The 21,145-nt window shown below is 37.4% G+C and overlaps 1 pseudogene; it reads right to left on the bottom strand.

Annotated features, from left to right (window-relative positions):
• Window positions 1-11,494: 11,494 nt before the first annotated feature.
• On the bottom strand, window positions 11,495-12,158 carry LOC149131675 (uncharacterized; annotated as a pseudogene).
• Window positions 12,159-21,145: the final 8,987 nt, after the last annotated feature.

Below are 21,145 nucleotides of genomic sequence, written 5' to 3' on the forward strand. Positions count from 1 at the left end.
GTAAAAGAAACATACCATCATTAACATCCTTTTTACCATGCTGGAATAGTTTGGAAGATTTGATTGAATCAAACTCCAGTGCTTGCTTTGGCATGGTTTCTGTGGCTGGATGCCCTTCCTAAATGCCAACCCATTTACAGAATGTAATGGGTACTTTTTTCATGAATTAACTAAAACCCCAGGATTTAAAATTATATACAACATACAAGATATAGTATATAGCACTACAAAGCACTGTCCACATATCACGTATCTTACTCAGTAAAACTAAACAAAACCAAAACGAAAATACCACACATACCCAAGGCACATAGAATTACTACACTCAATAGTGCTATGAAAGCATGAATTAAAAATAATAAGGTAATAATAATGATAAATAATAATAATAATAATAATGGGTTCAAATTTTGACACAAGGCCAGCAGTTTCAGGGGAGTGGGTAAGTAAATTACATCAACCCCAGTATTCAGTTGGTACTTATTTTATCAACCTTGAAAGGATGAAAGGCAAAGCTGACCTTGGTAGCATTTAAACTCTGAATGCAAAGACTGATGAAATGCTGCTAAGCATTTTGCCTGGCATCCTAACAGTTCTGCCAGACCATCACCTTAATAGTGATGGCCTCTCCTATCAAAGATGACGGACGAGCATTCAGCTTTTGCCAAACGACCTGCACAAAAGATTTGTTTATAGTGATCAAGTGTTCATGCTGCACATAAGCTCAATCTCTCTATCAAATGGACGTTGCCTGAACAGGTGCAGTGTGTGCCACACCTCAGGTATCAAACTGATTATAGATGAGCCTGAGATGAAGTGTTTTACTCAAGAATACAACACACTTCCTGGTCTAGGAATTGAAATCATGATTGCAAAATTGTGAGTGCAACACCCTAACCACTAAGCCATGTAAGATCACCTTAATAATGATAATAAAGCCTGAAATTTTGGGCAAGGGGGTCTAGTCAATTACAACACCCCAATGTTCAACTGGCAGTTATTTCTTTTCGACTCTAGACACAAGGCTCGAAATTTTTGGGGAGGGAGCCAGTCGATTAGATTGACCCCAGTATGCAACTGGTACTTAATTTATCGACCCCGAAAGGATGAAAGGCAAAGTCAACCTCAGCGGAATTTGACCTCAGAATGTAGACATGAAATACTGCTAAGCATTTCGCCCGGTGTGCTAATGTTTCTTATTTCTTTATTGCCCACAAGGGGACAAACAAGGACAGACAAACGGATTAAGTCGATTACATCGACACCAGTGCGTAACTGATACTTAATTTATCAACCCCGAAAGGATGAAAGACTAAGTCGACCTCGGCGGAATTTGAACTCAGAACATAACAGCAGACAAAATACCACTAAGCATTTCACCCAGCGTGCTAATGTTTCTGCCAGCTCGTTGCCTTTCAACTGGTTCTTATTTCATTGAGTCCAAAAGGATGAACAATAAAATCATCCTTGGCAAAATTTGAACACAAAACATTGAGGTGGAGGAAATATTGCTCAGCATTTCATCTAGCACACTAATGAGTCATCCATCTTGCCACCTTACAGTACAAGATTTTAATAATTATATCAATATGAGGACAGTTTCTAACATAGGCACAAGATTACAAACGCCTTGGTTGTTAAACATTGTGATCTCGTTAAAATACATCTATATAGCTACGTATTTGTTCGTCCAAGTGAAGAGCACCATCCGAGTGCGATCGTTGCCAGAGCACCAGCTGTCTGGCTTCTGTGCCAGTGGCACGTAAATAGCACCAGCGTTGCCTTCCTGGCTCTTGTGCCGGTGGCACATGAAAAGACATTCGAGCAAGGTCGTTGCCAGTGCCGCTGGACTGGCTCCTGTGCAGGTGGCATGTAAAATACACCATTTTGAATGTGAGCGTTGTCAGTACTGCCTGATTGGCCCTCATGCCGGTGGCACGTAAAAGCACCCACTACACTCCCGGAGTGGTTGGCGTTAGGAAGGGCATCCAGCTGTAGAAACTCTGCCAAATCAGATTGGAGCCTGGTGTAGCCATCTGGTTCACCAGTCCTCAGTCAAATCGTCCAACCCATGCTAGCATGGAAAGCGGACGTTAAACGATGATGATGATGATGATGGTGACAATGACGTTTGACTCCTGGTCAGCCTTTAAATCAGTCAACCTATTATCAAAAACATTTCTGTGTGACCATCCCATCTTATATATATATATATATATATATATATATATATATATATATATATATATATATATATATATACTTTCCTGCTTGTACAACGTTGTGCAAAGTCTCCTAGTCCTTCCTATTTTAAGGTAGCATGGTGTGATTTTCAGGAGATTTGGTTGCTGCTATTTCTTGCAGTGTAAGCCATCATGTTTAAGCTCTGTTGTTGACCTGTACGCCTCAGTTTTAAAATGACGTAAAAAGAATATTTGCTAGTATTATATATGTAACAGGATGTTCATTGTACTATTGATAAACATAGTCACACAGTGTAATCAATATCTTACACAAATCTGATAATTTATGAAATGGCTTTCTGAAGCCATGCTTTCTCTCATGGATGCAGGCATGGCTACATGGTTAAGAAGTTCACTGTGCAGTGATGAAGGTAATAGTAGTAGTAATACTTCTAGGATGGGGCCATGTGTTGTAACAGCACATTGTTGCATCCACTGTTTGTCAATGATTCCCTACTCTTGGTGGATGAGACCTTTGCACCACTCCTAGCGGTAACCCTCCAACCCATGGATCTGTTTGGATAATCGTTGCTGATGAGGATTTTACAAAGTCAGAGTACAAATCCTACCTCAACCTCTTTTAGTCCTCTAAGACGTAGAGGAAACATGGGGGTCTATTTCTTTGACATGCTGGTCCCCACACAGCACTAATGCAACATGAAATGAAATGCTTTGCTCTAAAAACAGAACATACTGCCTAGTGTGGGAATTGAACCCATGATCTGGCAATCATGAGTACAACACCCTAACCACTAGATCACATGCCTTCAAGCATGAAGAGATGAAGTGCCAGGTTCAGTTTCATTGCATGGCATCTTGGACATGTCTTCTAACATAACTTTAAATCAACATAAGCATTGTGAGTGGAATTGAGCACATTGTATGAGGGTATGTAAAATCATATTGGCTGGAATCATCATCATCATCATTATCATCATCAGTTAATGTCCATTTTCCATGCGGGCATGGGTTGGATGGTTTGATAGGGGCCAACCAACTCACAGGCTGTTCAGGCTCCTTGTCTATTTTGGCATGGTTTCTATGGCTGGATACCCTTCTTAACGCCAAATATATTTCAAAAGTGCTAAAGTGATTGGAAGCAAGAGGCTGACTTGGATGCTAGAATTGCAGATACTGGTAACATAATGTACCAGCGCCAGCATTTGATTCTCAGAAGAGGGCAGATTGTTAAAAAAAGCCAACCTCACTATTTTTAATTCAGATTTTGTGCCTATCCTCACCTATGGTCATGAATGTTGGTTAATGAGTGAAAGAGTATGACTGAAAATACAAGCAGCTGAAACAGGAAACAGGGTTCCTCCAAAACATCAATGGAGTAAAGTTACTCAAAAGGATGCATAGCTTGGAGATCAAAGAGTTTCTCTAGTTTAAGCTGCTTTTTCTCTGCATTGAGAAGTCACAACTCTGATGCCATGGATATGTGATTATAATGTCACAGAAAGGAATCACAGGACAGATTTGTCAAGCTGAGACAACTTGTAGAAGACCAAGAACAAGATAGTTGGATAATATCCTTAGCCTCAGTTGGTCTTCCTTGGGAATCCAGCCAACAAGTGTAATGATGGTTGCTAAAAATTCTTCAAGGTGGTGCCCCAGCATGGCCACAGTCCAATGACTGAAACGAATAAAAGATAATACATACAAAAGTGGACAATACCAGTGAATTGTAAATTAATGCCCAAAAATGTAACAATCACCAAAGCAGGTTAAATTTCATTAGATATGTGGTAAATATCCTGTAGTAGATAAATCCTTTTGGTGAGATAAGTAATTATATATATATGTGTATATATATTTGGCATTAAGAAGGGCATCCAGCTGTAGAGGTTGTTCGAAATCATACTGGAATCTGGTGCAGCTTACCAGCCCTGGTCAAATCGTCCAACCCAACAGATGTTAAATGATGATGATATATGTGTGCATATATATATATATATATATATATATATATATATATATATATATATTTATTTATTTATAAAAATTAAAAAGTAAAAGAGTCAAAAGGAAGAGTAAGTACGGTTAAGCAGCTTTTTAATCGCTACAAATAACTATATTTATCTATATGTTTGTGTGTGTATATATATATATATATTTATTTATATGTGTGTGTGTATATATATATAAAAAGGATCAAAGGTCCCTCCTAAGCCATAGGCCACCGGCTCATATGGCCCGTTTTCCAGGTTTTGTGGTGTATATGTTTCCTCCTTGGACAGGATGCTGATCCATTGCAGCGATACAGAATTACTAATTTTCACAAGCTGGAGCAATGTGAAATGAAGTGTTTTGCCGAAGAACACAATGCATTGCCCAGAATTGAAACCGCAATCTTACAAGTATGAGTTTAATATCCTAACTGCTAAGCCACACATTATTTTCATGTGCCCCATCATGATTATAACTGCTAGTTCCCCAACTTTGGCTCTTCCATTACTAATACTGGGGAACCCAGCTAAACGTTTGACCAGAACTTACACAAACGCACCGACAGACACATATGCCCTTAACACAGTGGACATCCACTCAACAGACCATTTTTCACCCCCCACCCCCAATATAAGCCATCACAAATATAGTTTCCCTACACAAATACTCCTGAGAATTTAACCAAAACATAAACAAGACACATGGATAAACAAACACATGTGGCCTTTGGACATTCATCCCCTCCCCCACCGCCAAAAAAACATTACATATATAGTACCGCTGCACACATTCCAACTCTGCAAGAACACCAACCCCAAAACATGCACACATTTCTCATAAACACTTTTGTGATAATTTTGCAGCTTTAATAAAAGTATATATAAATATATGTGGTTGTGTGGTAAGTAGCTTGCTTACGAACCACATGGTTCCGGGTTCAGTCCCACTGCGTGGCACCTTGGGCAAGTGTCTTCTACTATAACCTCAGGCCGACCAAAGCCTTGTGAGTGGATTTGGTAGACGGAAACTGAAAGAAGCCCGTTGTATATTTGCATATATATATATATGTATGTGTGTGTGTTTGTCCCCCCAACATCGCTTGACAACCGATGGTGGTGTGTTTACGTCTCTGTAACTTAGCGGTTCGGCAAAAGAGACCGATAGAATAAGTACTAGGCTTACAAAGAATAAGTCCTGGGGTCGATTTGCTTGACTAAAAGCGGTGCTCCAGCATGGCCACAGTCAAATGACTGAAACAAGTATAAGAGTAAAAGAATACATATATGTGTGTGTGTGTTTATATATATATATATATATATATGTGTGTGTATGTATATAGGTAGATAGATAGATAGATAGATACACACACACATATATATAACAAATGACGTAGGTGGAAAATGGAATATATGAGTAACTTTATTGCTCACAATGATCATTTCGACTCATTCTGCATCGATCCCTCATGGGTGGGATTCTGTATAACTGGTTGTGGTGCATCTGTTGTTGTAGAAGTGTCTCATCAGATGATTTTACGAAGGGCATCTCATTAAATAAACCCTGTTTTGCTTGATTTTAATACAGCATGTTGTTAGTCACCACAGGTTTAGGTCCTTGGGCAGGAATAGCAAGGGACAGATTCCATTGCAATATTATAAACAGTTATCTACATGTATTTAGTAATTTACTGTGCTTGAGAAGACACATCCAGCTAAGTGAAATCATAGTTTTGGCCAGTGCTGGTGACATATGAAAGGTATCCATGCTGGTGGCATATAAAAGGCGTCTGTACTGGTGACACATGAAAGGCGACTGTGCCAGTGACACATGAAAAGCACCTGTGTTGGTGATGCATAAAAGGTAACGAGTACATTCTATGGAGTGGTTGGCATTAGGAAGGACATCTAGCTGTAGAAACCAAGCCAAAACTTACTGGAGTTTGGTGCAACTCTCTGGTTTACCAGTTCCTGTTAAACCATTTAATCCATAGCAGCATGGAAAACGGATGCTAAATGATGAAGATGATACATACATAAATATATATATATATATATCCAAATCAGAGAGAAATGGTTATATTTCAAGAAAGAAATTGTTCACGTAGGTATTCTCAGGGTTGAAAATTGCTGTTCTTAAACTTATTATTCAAATCATCTGCAATCACATGCATATATACATATATGTGTATGTATACGCATGGACAAAAATGCACATGCATGCATACACAATGTTAGCACAAAGCAATGCAAAATAAAATATATTTGTGTAGAGTCATGTTTAACACTTTTGAGTTCTTTGGACATGACAAAACCTTTCACTGCAGGACTAGTCTCAGGAGGATATTTTCCACTTAGACTTATGCACGTATGCATTTATATATATATATATATATATATATATATATATATATATATGTATATATATATATATATATATATATATATATTTGCACTTAGTTTTGTGTGTGTGTAAATGTCGCATTCGAAAGGGTTTCTGGTTATTGAAACCATGCTGAAGCAGACATTGGAGCTTGGCATAGTCTTCTAACTTGCTAGCTCCTGTCAAACTGTCCAACCCATGTCAGCATGAAAAATAGACATTAGATGATGATGATGACGATGATAATGATGATGAAGATGACAATGGCAAGGGTGATGATGATGATGATGATGTTGATGACAACGATGACAACGATGATGATGATAACAATGACGATGGCAATGTTGAGGGTGATGGTGATGATGATGATGATGACAACGACGGTGATGATGATATGACAGTATATAAGCACGTCACACTGATGCAAATAATGTGTCATCATGTCTATGTTGGGAGATTTAAGTACATGGTGCAAGAGTGGCTCTATGGTTAAGAAATTTGCTTCACAACTACATGACCGCTGGTTCAATCCTGCCCTGTGTCTCTTTGTGAGCAAGTTCCTTTGACCATATTTGTGGTTTAACCAGTGCTTTACAAAGTATATTGACACACCGTCTTAGTCATTCATCTAAATAACATTCAAATGTCTGAATTTAATATTCTTTTGTTTTTTGTAGCTGATACAAACTTGACCTATCATGTTAGATATTCAATAGTCATACTTCATTAATTTCCTTTTAGCTTACTCTCCATCTTCCATTATGACTGTTTAAACTTTAATTCTGGTGAATGATGTATCATAATGTTTTTCTACATTTACAAAAGACAGATTTGTTATGATGACTATTTAACAAAACTCTCTCGGAAATGAAAGCAGCAATGCTAACAATCTCAAGTACCACAAACATAGTTTCTTCTGATTGCAGATGATTGGAATTTAAAAACTGCGGACGTTTTCTCCATTAGATCAGCTGAAAAAAAATATATATATATGTCCGTGGGAAGAGCCATTTTAACGATGCGTCCTGCCCTAACTCTCCGAAACGCCTGTGTTAGAATGGTGGCAGCGGATGAAGGAAAATGTTCTCTATGTGGCCTGTGTGTTTTCTGTACTCTGGTTATTATTATTTTTTTGTCTACGTTTTGTTTGCAATGTCCTGTACCCAGTTATGCACCTATATATACAGGTAGATGTAGGTATGCACATACTTGTACGTATATATGCATATACTCATTTATTATTTGGTTTTAGCTTGCTTACCAGCCACATGGTTCCGGGTTCAGTCCTACTGCGTGGCACCTTGGGCAAGTGTCTTCTACTATAGCCTCGGGCCGACCAAAGCCTTGTGAGTGGATTTGGTAGACGGAAACTGAAAGAAGCCCATCGTATATATGTACATATATATATATATATGTGTGTGTGTGTGTGTATATGTTGTGTATCTGTGTTTGTCCACCCCAACATCGCTTGACAACCGATGCTGGTGTGTTTAGGTCCCCGTAACTTAGCAGTTCGGCAATAAGAGTCTGATAGAATAAGTACTGGGCTTACAAAAGAATAAGTCCTGGGGTCGATTTGATTCGACTAAAGGCGGTGCTCCAGCATGGCCGCAGTCAAATGACTGAAACAAGTAAAGGAATAAAGGAAAGGAAAAGAATATATATATATATATATATATATATATATATATATATATATATTTTTATATATATATATATATATATATATATATATATATATATGGACAATTTCTTTCAAGAAATACAAATATTTCCCTCCTGTTGGGATATATAGATATTTTATAGAATTAGTTTTGATTGAGATGGGACATGTAGAAGAGGGAGATCCAGGAAGACATGGGACGATGTCCTGAAGGACAACCTCCGGAGGCTGAACATCTCATAAGACTTGTCCTCGACAGCAAAAGTGTTAAGGCCACTTCCCCTGGAGGATTAACCTGCAAGAGTTGTGTGCCAGTGCCATGCAAAAAGCGCTCATGCAGGGCCATGTTAAAAGTACCCACCACATACTGTAATGTAATTGGCATTAGGAAGGGCATCCAGCCATAGAAATCAAGCCAAATGTGACTTCCCAGCTTGCCAGCTCCTGTCAAACTGTCCAACCCATGCCAGCATGGGAAACAAACATTAAATGATGATGATGATGCGGGCACTTTTATCTGCTTGCAATGGAGGCAGATTTTCTAGAGCCAGATGCTCTTCCAATCACAAGCACTTATATCTGTTTTACATGCAAAGTAATATTTTCCCTTAGCCAGACATGTTTTTTGCGGAAGACTAGTAATGAACAACATTGTTTGTATGATGGCAACTCTTCCATGGATCAGGTAAAATTTGTTGCGGCATATTTTCTACAGCTAGATGCCCACCCTGTTGTCATTTTGTACCTGTTTCCAAGCAAGGTAATATTTCCCCATAGCTAGACATGTTTTTTTCATGGAGGACTAGGAACAAACAACATGGCTTGTATGACATTAATACTAGTTTATAACCATCACATGATGACAAACCAAGGGCACCTCCACTTCATATATATGTAAGCTAATTAGGCATACTATTATTAAATGAGATTATCAAGTGCTTAATTATTTACTATCAAAATAATGAAGTTATCAGAAGAGTTAGTTTTTTTGTTTGTTTGTTGGTTGCTATTGTTGTTTTGATAAAATAATGATTTGAAATGAACCGATTTTTCTAAGTGGCAGCAGTGGCGGTGGCACTGGCCGAGTCGGGGTGGGGGTGTAGTGTTTGTTGGCATGGTGGAGGTAAGCGGGCTATCTCCTGATTTCTGTTGTTCTTGACATTGCCCAAGAGTTTACATGTTTCACATCAAAATAGACCTCACCTCGTTACTAATAATGGCAACAGAGATTATGAAATTATGTTAATGACATGAGCGCATGACCTAAGGTTAGCAAAGATAAAATGGAAGAATTTTAAAAATAACAATCACCCCCCCCCCCCACTCCTGATAATATCAACAGGTTTTCTTTTGATACCAAACATTTCCAGTACATCTTGACACACAGAGGTTTCAGATTAGAGATTATAGTTTATCAATGTTAGATTAATGGTTGTTTGCTTGTTGTATTTCCATATGGCCCTGATGGCCCATTTGTTTTAAAAACACATGTACTCTTGTACGTTCTTCACTTCATCTCTCCTGATTAACATGTTATTATGGTCTTCTATCACCCCCATGCACATGTGCGCATACACACAAACACATGCATGCTGCCTTAGATAAATACACACTAAGGCATAAAAAAAATGCACACACACACATACATACACACACACATGCATACACATGTGAGCGTGAAAATGCACATCTTCATATATTTATGAGATCAAATGATACACTATCTTGTTTTCCAATCTCTGCCCAGCCTTTCAGATCAAAGCTCCAGTCAGACAAAGAGAACAATCTGTATTCGTTTCCTATTTAGTGAGCTACAATATCATCTATGCACACACACACACACACACACACACACACACACACACACACACACACACACACACACATGCACACACACACATCTATTTTCTATCCATTCTGATGTGTGTGTGTGTGTGTGTGTGTGTGTGTATGTTTGTGTATATGTATGTATGTATGTATGTGTGTGTATATATATATATATCATTGAAAGTAGTTGATTCAGTCCTGTGCTACTTCAAGTTTCACAGGTCCCCTAATGGGAGCCCAACTCCTTCACGCTTTGGATTGCCAAATAAAGAGATACAGGAAGTCCAAGATGGCTACCGGAAGTCAGGGTGCTATTGGTATATATTTGGTATATATATATATATATATATATACACAGTGGTGGGCACAGCTAACCAAGAAGTTAGCTTCGCTAACTGCTAAACTGCTAACTAAAAAGGTTACTGTCGCAAATGCTAAACCACTAAACAGGTAAAAAAATTAGTGGAAGTTAATACTAAATGGTAGCCGTTTACTTTTATCATATGAATGTAGTTTTGGTTTGGTTTTTGGCTCTAAAACCCCTAAAAACAGACCTAGATAGCTGAAATTTTTATGTAGTTTAGACAGAGCTTTCCAAAAAGATATAGCATGCCAAAATCATATGATCATCAAGCAGTATGCAAATATTTAAATGAATAAGTGAAATTAAACATGAGTTTTTCAATCAACATACACTTGTTTTACTGCACAAACAGTCTTAAATGAATCAAAAAGGTATCGTATAGTATAGGTATCATGCTAAGATCAGATGATGATCAAGGTGTACTACTCTGGCTGGGCCTTCTCCATCACCCTGATGTGAAACTGGTTGCCCTTCATAAACATCAGCCTCTCAAAATTACCACCTGACAGGGTGACTCTCTTGGCCCTCAAAATATCTTTACCTATAGAGAATAGGTGCTCAGCTGCAACACTGGATGGGATGGTGGTGTTATACTTGGCGAAGAGGTCAATCAAGACCTACTCACTCAAAAAAGCAACTTCACTCAAGACCTCCTTCGAGACAGCCTCCAGTCAGATCTTCACCAAGTTCTGCGCCTTGGATTTCAGTGACCTGTGGCTCCTGCTCTCCCAGAACCAAGTGATGTTGCTGAAGAAATCATCTTCCTCATTTTCATTGCTGGTAGTGCTGCTACACTCCTCATTGGTCTCCATTAGGACTATCTCTACGATGGTCTCTGTGGCATTTGTTACTCTGCTAACCTGGCTGTTATTATACTGCTCCAGCCTGAACAAGCGAAACTTGGGGTGGTAGGCAGCAGCCAGCTGGTACTCCAGGTCTTCTAGGAGGAGCCCAAACCTTTTCGTGGTCTGCCAGTGTCATGTCTACAAGCGGACTGCAGTACAGGAAATGTTTGAACTTGGCCTCCTTCAACTTTATGACAGTTGACAGAAGGCTCCCAAGATAAGCCTAGTCCACTCCCTGGATTTTATCAAAGGCTTTGGCAACATTAGATATCACCTGGGCATACTCTGTCAGGAAGCCAAATTCAGAATCAGTCAAGGCCTGCAGCTTCAGCTGTGTCATCACCTTGTAGACAGCTCCCCTATTCTTCGTCAGTAGGTTGTTGAGGACAGCAACAGAGTCATAGACAGAGTTCCATCTGGTAGTGTTGGGGACTGCCAGCCTCTTCTTCAATGCATCCAGAATACTGTATGCTCCCACTGTGCTGCAGCTCTGCAGATTCTACAGCCACTGTGCTTTGAACATGGCCTTCCTGCAGGCTGATTTGAACAAAGGACTGTCAAGAGCCTTGTTAGCATCCACACTGGCTACCAAGTTGAAGGTATGGGCTGTGCACTGGCAGGTTTAGGCACAGGCCACTGGCCTCATCAAGGATAGCATCAACAGAGATGTACTCAATTTTGTCTACATCTCCAGCCTCGAAATCCATGTCCAGGTCCACATCTTCAACGCCCTCCATGTTTGGATTGGCAGCAGCCTCAGGAATGCATGGCAAGAGTTCAACTTCTGTACCAAACTGCATAAATGCCATAACAAAGTTTTTGCCATTATCCGTTGTCATCCTGGTCACCTTGTCTTGCAGACGGAACTTGTAATGGATGTCCACCATGGCCTGGGCAAGAACATCAAAGGTGTGATTGTCCTCTGAGCTGTGATCAGGCCAGGATGACATGTTGTCTTGTGTGGGTCTTGGGATCTAGCCAGTGTGCCGTCATACCCACGTAGGACCTGTTGTGGGCCAACCGACAGTCTGTGGTGGTCGCCACCCAAGGGACATTGTTGAGCAATCTGTAATTAAAAAATGTTAAATTGTAAAGAGACACAAGTTGTAAAGTTAAAAACTTAAAATTATATATATATATATATATATATATACATATATATATATATATGTGTGTGTGTGTGTGTGTATATATAATCAAGGTGGCTAGCAGCAATTTAAAACCAATAAGGAAATAATTCACTGTCACTAAGAATGACAAGGGTGCAGTGAGCACCAGCATTGCTAGAAATAGGAGTCATAGACTCATTAACCACAAAAGCACATGGACTCTTTGTATTGACAGGGGAGAAAACCCTCCCCACTCTGAGTGAGATGCATTAGATTAGCATGCTAATTTCATATAGGAAAGTATTTATATATACATATATTTATATATACATCTGTAATATATATATATATATATATATATATATATATATATATATATATATATGTTACATATCTACTTGATTGATGTCAATGCCACAGTTTTGGAAGTTAATGTCTTCCCTCAAACATCCTCAACCCACTTCAGAGCAGGTGAGCTGACAAGTTCAGTTGCACCTCACTTAATTAGTTCCACTTCAAACATTTTGCAGTTTAAATGTCACTAGGGTTAATGAAACCTCTTATAATAAAAAGACAATAAAAACAAAACAAGTTTTTTTTTTTTTATATCTGTAAGCAAAAGATTGTGATCAGCTATGTCAGGTGAGGTTTTAGATAACGAAATTTATGGACGTTAAGCTAACCACACCTCATGCGTTATTTCATTATTTTAGTTCTTATTGTTTAACCCTAGGTTAAGCTGATGGATTAGATCTATAATCAAAGGTATTCTAGCTATGACCATCTTGTCTTTTTCTACAGGGTGTCCACAAAGTCTGGGTACATGGGGATTAACACATACTTTATGTTATGATTTTATTTCCTCCATGTACCCAGACTTTGTGGACACCCTTATAAGACCATCCTATCTTTTTGAATCCATCAGTGACATGGAGACTGGGAAATATGCCTTATGGGCAACAACCTGTCATCTGTATCATACTCTCCAGGTTTGGATTCTATCAAATGCCCTATACTTGCAGAAATAGAACTGGCTGTTTCTGTGGGGCAAATGTCTCCTGCAATATTTATAATCTTGTGACTGTGTTAGAAATCGTTAGTTTACTTTTGCATATAGTTGCAGACATGGTTGTTCATCATCATCTCCATCATTTAATGTCCATTCTCCATGCTGGCATGGGTTGGACAATTTGACCAGAGCTGGCAAGCTAGGAAGCTGCTACAGACTCCAGTCTGGTTTGACATGGTTTCTATGGCTGGATGCCCTTCCTAGTGCTATGTGAGTGAGAAGGTTGCTTTACAATCAAATGGTTTCGAGTTCAGTTCCATTGCATGGAACCTTATGTAAGTATGTTCGACTATAGCCATGGACTGATGAATGCCCTGTGAGTGAAATTGGTAGATGGAAACTGTATGGAAGCCTGTTGTATATATGTCTGTGTGCGTGTACGAGTTTGTAGCTACATATCTTTGAAAATGTAGAGCTACAAAACATATTCTTGACAGGGAACATAAACTATTTGAACTTCGAATGTAAAGAGCTGGAAGAAATGCTGCCGAGCATTTCATCCAAAGTGCTAACGATTCTTCCAGCTTACTCTGAAGACTGTAGGATGTTGATTTATCAGTCAAAAGGTCAAATATATGCATTTTGTCACTAGCCAGGGCAGTAAGATATTCACTTACAGGTCAAAAAGTCATCAATTTGCACGGTCACAGGTGTTTCTCTGGTCAAGGTAGTAAAGTTAGTTAACAGGAAAATGGTCAATGTATTGTTTATCACAGGTGAAAACACTCAACTCACTATGACCCAGTCTACTTAGCTGTATGCAGGTGCCAATAGGAAGGTACACTGAGCCTGTATAATCACTGGAGTGCAGAGACTATGATTAACATGGAGGCATGTGGCTTAGTGGTTAGGGTGTTGGACTCATGATCGCATGATTGCAGTTTTGATTCCTGAACTGGGCAATGCATTGTGTTCTTGAGCAAAACACTTCATTTCACATTGCTCCAGTCCACTCAGCCAGCAAAAATGAGTAATCCTGTGACAGACTGGCGTCTCATCTAGGTGGGGAATTTATATGCCATGGAAACCAAGAAACCAGCTCTTATGAGTCAACATAGCTTGATAGAAAGATTTATAGAGATGTTTATAGATAAGTCAGGCCTTGTAGAATTACAAATGCAAGTGTACTTGGTTTGAGTGTTAATGTTTTATTAAAAACAAAATGTTCAATGAAATATATTTTACTTCATTGATCTGATTAATTTTAATATAACATGTGCATGTGTGTATTTCTGTGTGTGTGTGTGTGTGTGTGTGTGTATTGGCATGAGACAGCAAAATCGGGGCCTCAAACAAAAAAACCTTGTGGTACTGTGATTTCGTCAGTTGCCTCCCTTTACAACAGGATGAGACTTTCCTTAGATCCAACTCTAGTTTCAGTAAGATAAGCTCTAAAGTACATTTGACAGTGGCCATGCTGGAGCACCACTTTTACTTTGTGAAGGTGGCACAACCCACTTCCTCAAGATGGCAGCTATCCAATGACTGAAACCAGTGAAAGACAAAAAAAAAAAAAATAAATAAAAAAAAGCCCATAAGAGTTAGCTACCTTCAAACCAAGAGAGTACCATAGAGGGAAGTAATCTACTAAGAATAAATCCTAAGACTCAAGGTGAAAGTTTAACCTGGTTTTTATGGCTTATAAGTGACTGAGATTATAACATTTACCCCTGAACAGAATGCTGGTCCATCACGAGGTTAACTTCCCAGCTATTGTTGATTTCATTTACAGTTGAGTGGACTGGAGCTATGTAAAAATGAAGTGTTTTGCTCAAGAACACAACACAAACATAGGAAATTGAAACCACAATCTAACAATCATAAGTGCAATACTCCATCATGGCCGCAGTTAAATGACTGAAACAAGTAAAAGAAATTAATTCAAAGCAATGTGAGTAAATATGTTTTACATTTGACAGAGTAATCTGAAAGCTAAACAGTTAACTTACTGCCTTTCATATAATTTTTTTAAGGACATCAACACTTTAGATAAATAGTGACATTCCCTTTTGATGTAATTTACTTTGCTTCTATTTAATGTCGGCAAGTTCTGGTTAAATTCCTGGCAAGGGCGAATCTGTGTCTCAGATTTTCTTTGATTCCAGTTAATAGCTGTGTCATTTAGCTTACACTCTAAATACCTTTATAGCAAAGATTATTACAAATCTGGTGGTTTGTACCACTCAAGCTGCAAGAAATAACAGCTAAATCCCCCTCAAATCAGACCCTACTATCTGTGTGTGTGTGTGTGTGTTTGTGAGTGTGTCTTAGTGTTTATGCTGTGTTTGTACCCTGCCTCTGCTTGACAACCAGTGTTGGAATGGTTCTACATTCTCTACATATAGATAAAAAAAACAACATAAAACCAAAAAAAAAACAGGGATGTATTTGACCAGGGATCTCTTAGGTCAGTATTGACCTGTGGTTTAACATCACCATCAGCACCACCACAAATATCGTTTTTACTATAGGCACAAAGCTTGAAATTTTGAGGGAAGGAGCTAGTTGATTACATTGACCCCCCAATGCTTGAATGTTACTTGTTTTATCAGCTTCAAAAGCATGGAAAAGCAAAGTCATCCTCAGCGGAATTTGAACTCTGAATGTAAAGATGAACATCCCAACAATTCTGCCAGCTCACTGCCTTCATCACCACGAATATTAACATAATTAATAACCTCATCAACATTAACAGAAGCAGATCACTTTGAAACTATATAATTCCAAGTTCATTCGAACTGCATGGTGCCTTGTGAAACATGTCTTCTCAGAGCTATATAGGCATTTTCTCAAGGCATTATTGTGTGAGTAGAAATTGGTAGACAGGAACTGAAAGAAGCTTACCCTTAAGGCTTTTGTTGGCCCAGAGTTATTGTAGAAGACATTTGCCAAAAGTGCCACACAGTGGGACAGAAACTAAAACTATTGTCTGGTAAGCAGACTTCTCAACCACACAGCCATGTTGGCATTATCACTCTGAAATTTCCTCCCTACCGACATGTACTCCCTGTAATCCCCATTTTACAATTATTCCAAAAGAAGGGCATCAAGGCTGTGAGCTGGCAGAAACGTTAGCACGCCGGGCGAAACGCTTAGCGGTATTTCGTCTGTCTTTACGTTCTGAGTTCAAATTCTGCCGAGGTCGACTTTGCCTTTTATCCTTTCGGGGTCGATAAATTAAGTACCAGTTACGCACTGGGATCGATATAATCGACTTAATCTGTTTGTCTGCCCTTGTTTGTCCCCTCTGTGTGTAGCTCCTTGTGGGCAGTAAAGGAACAAGAAGGGCATCAACCATAAAGGTCTCACTTGTGTCAGAGGTTCTGTGTATGTCTAGGGACAGCTTCTACCTTCAGACTGAAATCAAAAGCACAAAATCAATAGGAAAACCAGGTTGGCAATCGATGTGCAATCTCTGATTTACAACTGAAAATGTCCCCAATTACTTCAGACACCAGATATGTACAGGTGTCATCCACCAATCCACCACCATACACTCCCTCACCCATACATAACAGTATCACCATGACCATCTCATGTTTATTTTTGGCCATGTACCAATCTGAGGAATTAGTTGTTCCTTTAACAGTGATCAAATTCACAATCAAGTTGTTAATATGGTGAGTCCTGCTCCTTCAACTAGGTTGGAATCTTTAACACATCATCAAAATTTATCTTCATTCTGGTCCTTTCTATATTTCCACGGTCATTGCTCTGATGAACTTCCTTGTCCAGTACCCTCTGTAATAATCTTTAACCCTTTCATTACCAACCCGGCTGAAACCGGCTCTAGCTCTGAGTACAATTGTCTTGTTTTCATAAGTTTTGAATTAAAATCTTCCACCAAACCTTAGTCACAATTTATGTTGCTAACACTAGCTGAATGATAACTAAGTTATTTTACTAAATTCTTTGTTATATTTACAGTAATTGAAAGAAACACAGAGCATCTCAAAATAAATACAGTAACGAAAGGGTTAAACAAGCTGCCCACTTCTCTGCCAGATGTGACTGTTCTCTTTATTCTGTCCTTTTATTCTTACAGCTTCTTTCCTCAAACTGCTGCTTTTCTGGAACTCACCATCATCATCTTGTCTTTCCCTGTTCTATGATATTTAGTCCTTTGAGTTTCCCATTCATCTTTTGAATTTGTAGCTTCCTTCTTTTTCATCTTTGTAATTCTTTACATTACATTGTCCTTGTTTGGGACAATATGATATTAAAAAAGATAGTGTTTCTATGTACCTTTGACATAAACAGTCTAATTAATGCTAATGTAAGTGTTGTAACGAGAAAGGAAATTTTATCTAATTATTACTTAATTAATTAAGTTTTCTTACCTCACTATATCATCTACATGAACCTCAACTTGACAATTTATTTTTTATGCAACAAGTGATTCTGGGTATTTGCCCCCACCTGTCTCCCTCCATTATTCCCTCCTGTCTTTGATATTAGTTCTTTTGAAATGTTAAACTTCAATGTATCAGTAAAAGGTTTGTTACCATAAAAGTATTTTTTAAAGAAATATTTTTGCATTTATTTTGTTAAAGTCATATTAATACCTTTATCCCTCAATGGATCCTTCTACTATAGATACTGAAATACCTTTATTAACCCTTTAGCATTTAAACTGGCCAGATTTGACCCAAATATTTAATCTGTTGTATGTCCAAACTAGCCAGATCTGGCTTTTCACACCAACCCTATAATGCCATTCTAAAGATGAACAATCACATTATTGAAATCTCACAGCTATAAGATAAGCCATGATTAATGCAAAACAATGTGAATAAATAAGCATTACATTTGACAAAATAATTTGAATGCTAAAGGGTTAACTAACAGCAAAACTAATTTTTGTGTTGGAAAGCTGCATTGATAATTAACTGCCATCTGATAACACTGCATTCCAAAGCAATTTTAACCCTTTACCTGTCTTCTATACCACATGTGATACACAGGGTGTATATTTTCTTGGTGTCCATGCATAATATATGATACACATTTCCAGTTTTTTTTTTCAACCACTTGAGTAACTTGGGTTTTATGAAAGCAAAGCTTTATATTACTCAGAACATATGAAACAAAACAAAACAAACATGGGCATTTAAAATAAACTTATGAAAATACTTTGGACAGGCAAATAATTAAACTGCTAAACCTATAATTTTAGAAAACAAACTGGAGGAAAAAAGCAGAATTTCAGAACAAATACATCCATCATAATTTTAAATTTTTTTAAGAAAATTTCCTGTTTTACTAACAGTTGCCATTTCTTTAACACTTTTGTTATTATATTCCTGTTGAATTAAAGCCTTTGTGTTTCAAGTAATTTAAAAGATACAATAAAATAACTTGATTGTAATGTTTAGAACATAAGTTTACATGAAATTTTAATGAGAAATTTGAATTTTCAATCAATTTTCGTTAATTTCAATTAATTTGAAAAATGATGATGATACAGGAAAATAATTTCATTTTTATGTTTGGAACATAATATTTACATGAGGTTTTGATAGGAAATTTTAATTGTCAATTAATTTTCAGTTTTCATTAGTCTTCAATTAATTCGAAAAATAATGACAATACAGGAAAATAACTTCGTTATTATACTTGGAACATAAATTTTACATAAAAATTTAATGGAAAATTAAAATTTTGATGACTTTAAAACAAAAAAATTTGTACCATAGCACCGAGGGCAGTCTTGGGCAGACTGGTATCAAAAGGGTTAAACAAAGAAATTACAAACAGATAAAGAAATATATACAGAAGTTTATAAAATTCACAATCAATCAAAAAAGATATGCTTTAAATAAAATATAATTAAATCAACAAAAATATATTTTCCCTCAAACATTGTATTCTTTCAGAGGAAGCGCTCTTAGCTCTTCCAGAAGATGAATGGTTCCTCACCTGTGGTAAAAAAAAAAGGGAATAAAGACAATATGTTTGGCTCACTTATGTTGTTTTCATTGATGTATTGGTGGCTGGGTGGGCTGACGAAGGTCGAATCTACATCTCTGATCCAGTTTCAAATACTGACCAAAGCCCATTTTTCATTTTTATTTCAATTCATTCTTTCCTCACTCCCCGACCACTTCATTTTGTTTACACAACTAATATACTTGTAAAAGGCATAGATACTACAGCATCCCTCCTCCTCCTCTTCCTCCTCCTTATTCTCCTCATCCTTGTCCTACTCATCCTGCCCCCTTTTTGAAATTTGTGGCCTTGTGTATCAATAACAAATAAAAATCAATATGTAAATATAGCCACAGGCTGGTAAGATAACCAAATCTCAGAAAACTGATAATTTGCTTCAGAGTTGGTTTTTGCCTTTGTTTCTTTTGTTTGTAAGGGAAAAAACCCGTTTACAAAAAAACTGTTATAAGCAGTTAACATACATGTTTTAATCTTTCATACACAACTAATGCAGTGATGGATTCATCGATTTTTAAAATGAAATTATGCTTTTTTTATATATATATATATATATACTTTGTATTTTCTTTCTTTACTGTATTAACTTGAATTCAAAAGTTTGACACTGTTTTTTTTTTTAATCTTTTATTTATTTATTTAATTATTTATTTTTTTGCTCTTCCTATGAGAAAGTACTTATCTGTTATCAATATATCTGTTGCATGCGTGCATGTGTTTATGTGTTTAAACATACATATTACACATGTATACACAATTATATATCATACATACATATACATACGTACACATACATGCATATATACATATACATATGTATATATACATTTACTTTTATATATGCATATACATATATACATTTATAATACACATATATATGCACATGCACACCCACCCACACACCCATATATACATACATATATGCACACACACATATATGTATACATGCATATATATATATATGTAGATATATTTGCATATATACATATGTATATACACACACACATATACATACATACATGCATACCTACATACATATATATTTACATATACATATATATATGAATACATACACATGCATATACACATACTCACATATATACATTATGTGTGTGTGTGTGTTTAAAGGAAGAATGTGGAACTGGTGATGAGTCAATTGACAGAGTATCAGACAAACCAATTAAAGAACTGATGGTTCAATTCTCATCATTGGCCTTGAGTTATGTTGCAACAGTGCACATACACTTAACTCTTACTGGCTCTGCCCCACTCTGATGCAAATAGGTACCATGTGGATGTGCAAATCTCCACTGTACATAGGTGTGTACAATATACAATAATTGCTGAGTGTTCTGTTAGTTTTCAGGTGCTGGGTTCACTTGTTCCGACATACATCGGAGAAAAGGATCAGAAACCATTCCAGTACATACAATCTCAGACCAGGACCTCTTGGTTTGTCTGCTCAATTGGCCCCTTGGATCTGGTTTCTGATCATAGCTCATCATGCACAAATATGCACCACCAGGTGAATGTATTTACTGGAGCACAGGTAAAGGAGTTTTTGTTTCTATGACGACAATGGAATGGAAAGTATGTATTTTATGTTGTGTGTATGCGTATATGTGTACAAGCATGTCTTTATTCTTATAAGCAAATGTAAAGGCAGTGAGCTGGCAGAATCATTAGCACACCAGACAAAATACTTCACAGCATTTTGTCCATCTTTATGCTCTGAGTTCAAATTCCAGTG

The sequence above is a fragment of the Octopus bimaculoides genome, chromosome 20 (assembly GCF_046866305.1).
Source record: "Octopus bimaculoides isolate indiv1 chromosome 20, ASM4686630v1, whole genome shotgun sequence".
Classification (NCBI taxonomy): domain Eukaryota; kingdom Metazoa; phylum Mollusca; class Cephalopoda; order Octopoda; family Octopodidae; genus Octopus; species Octopus bimaculoides.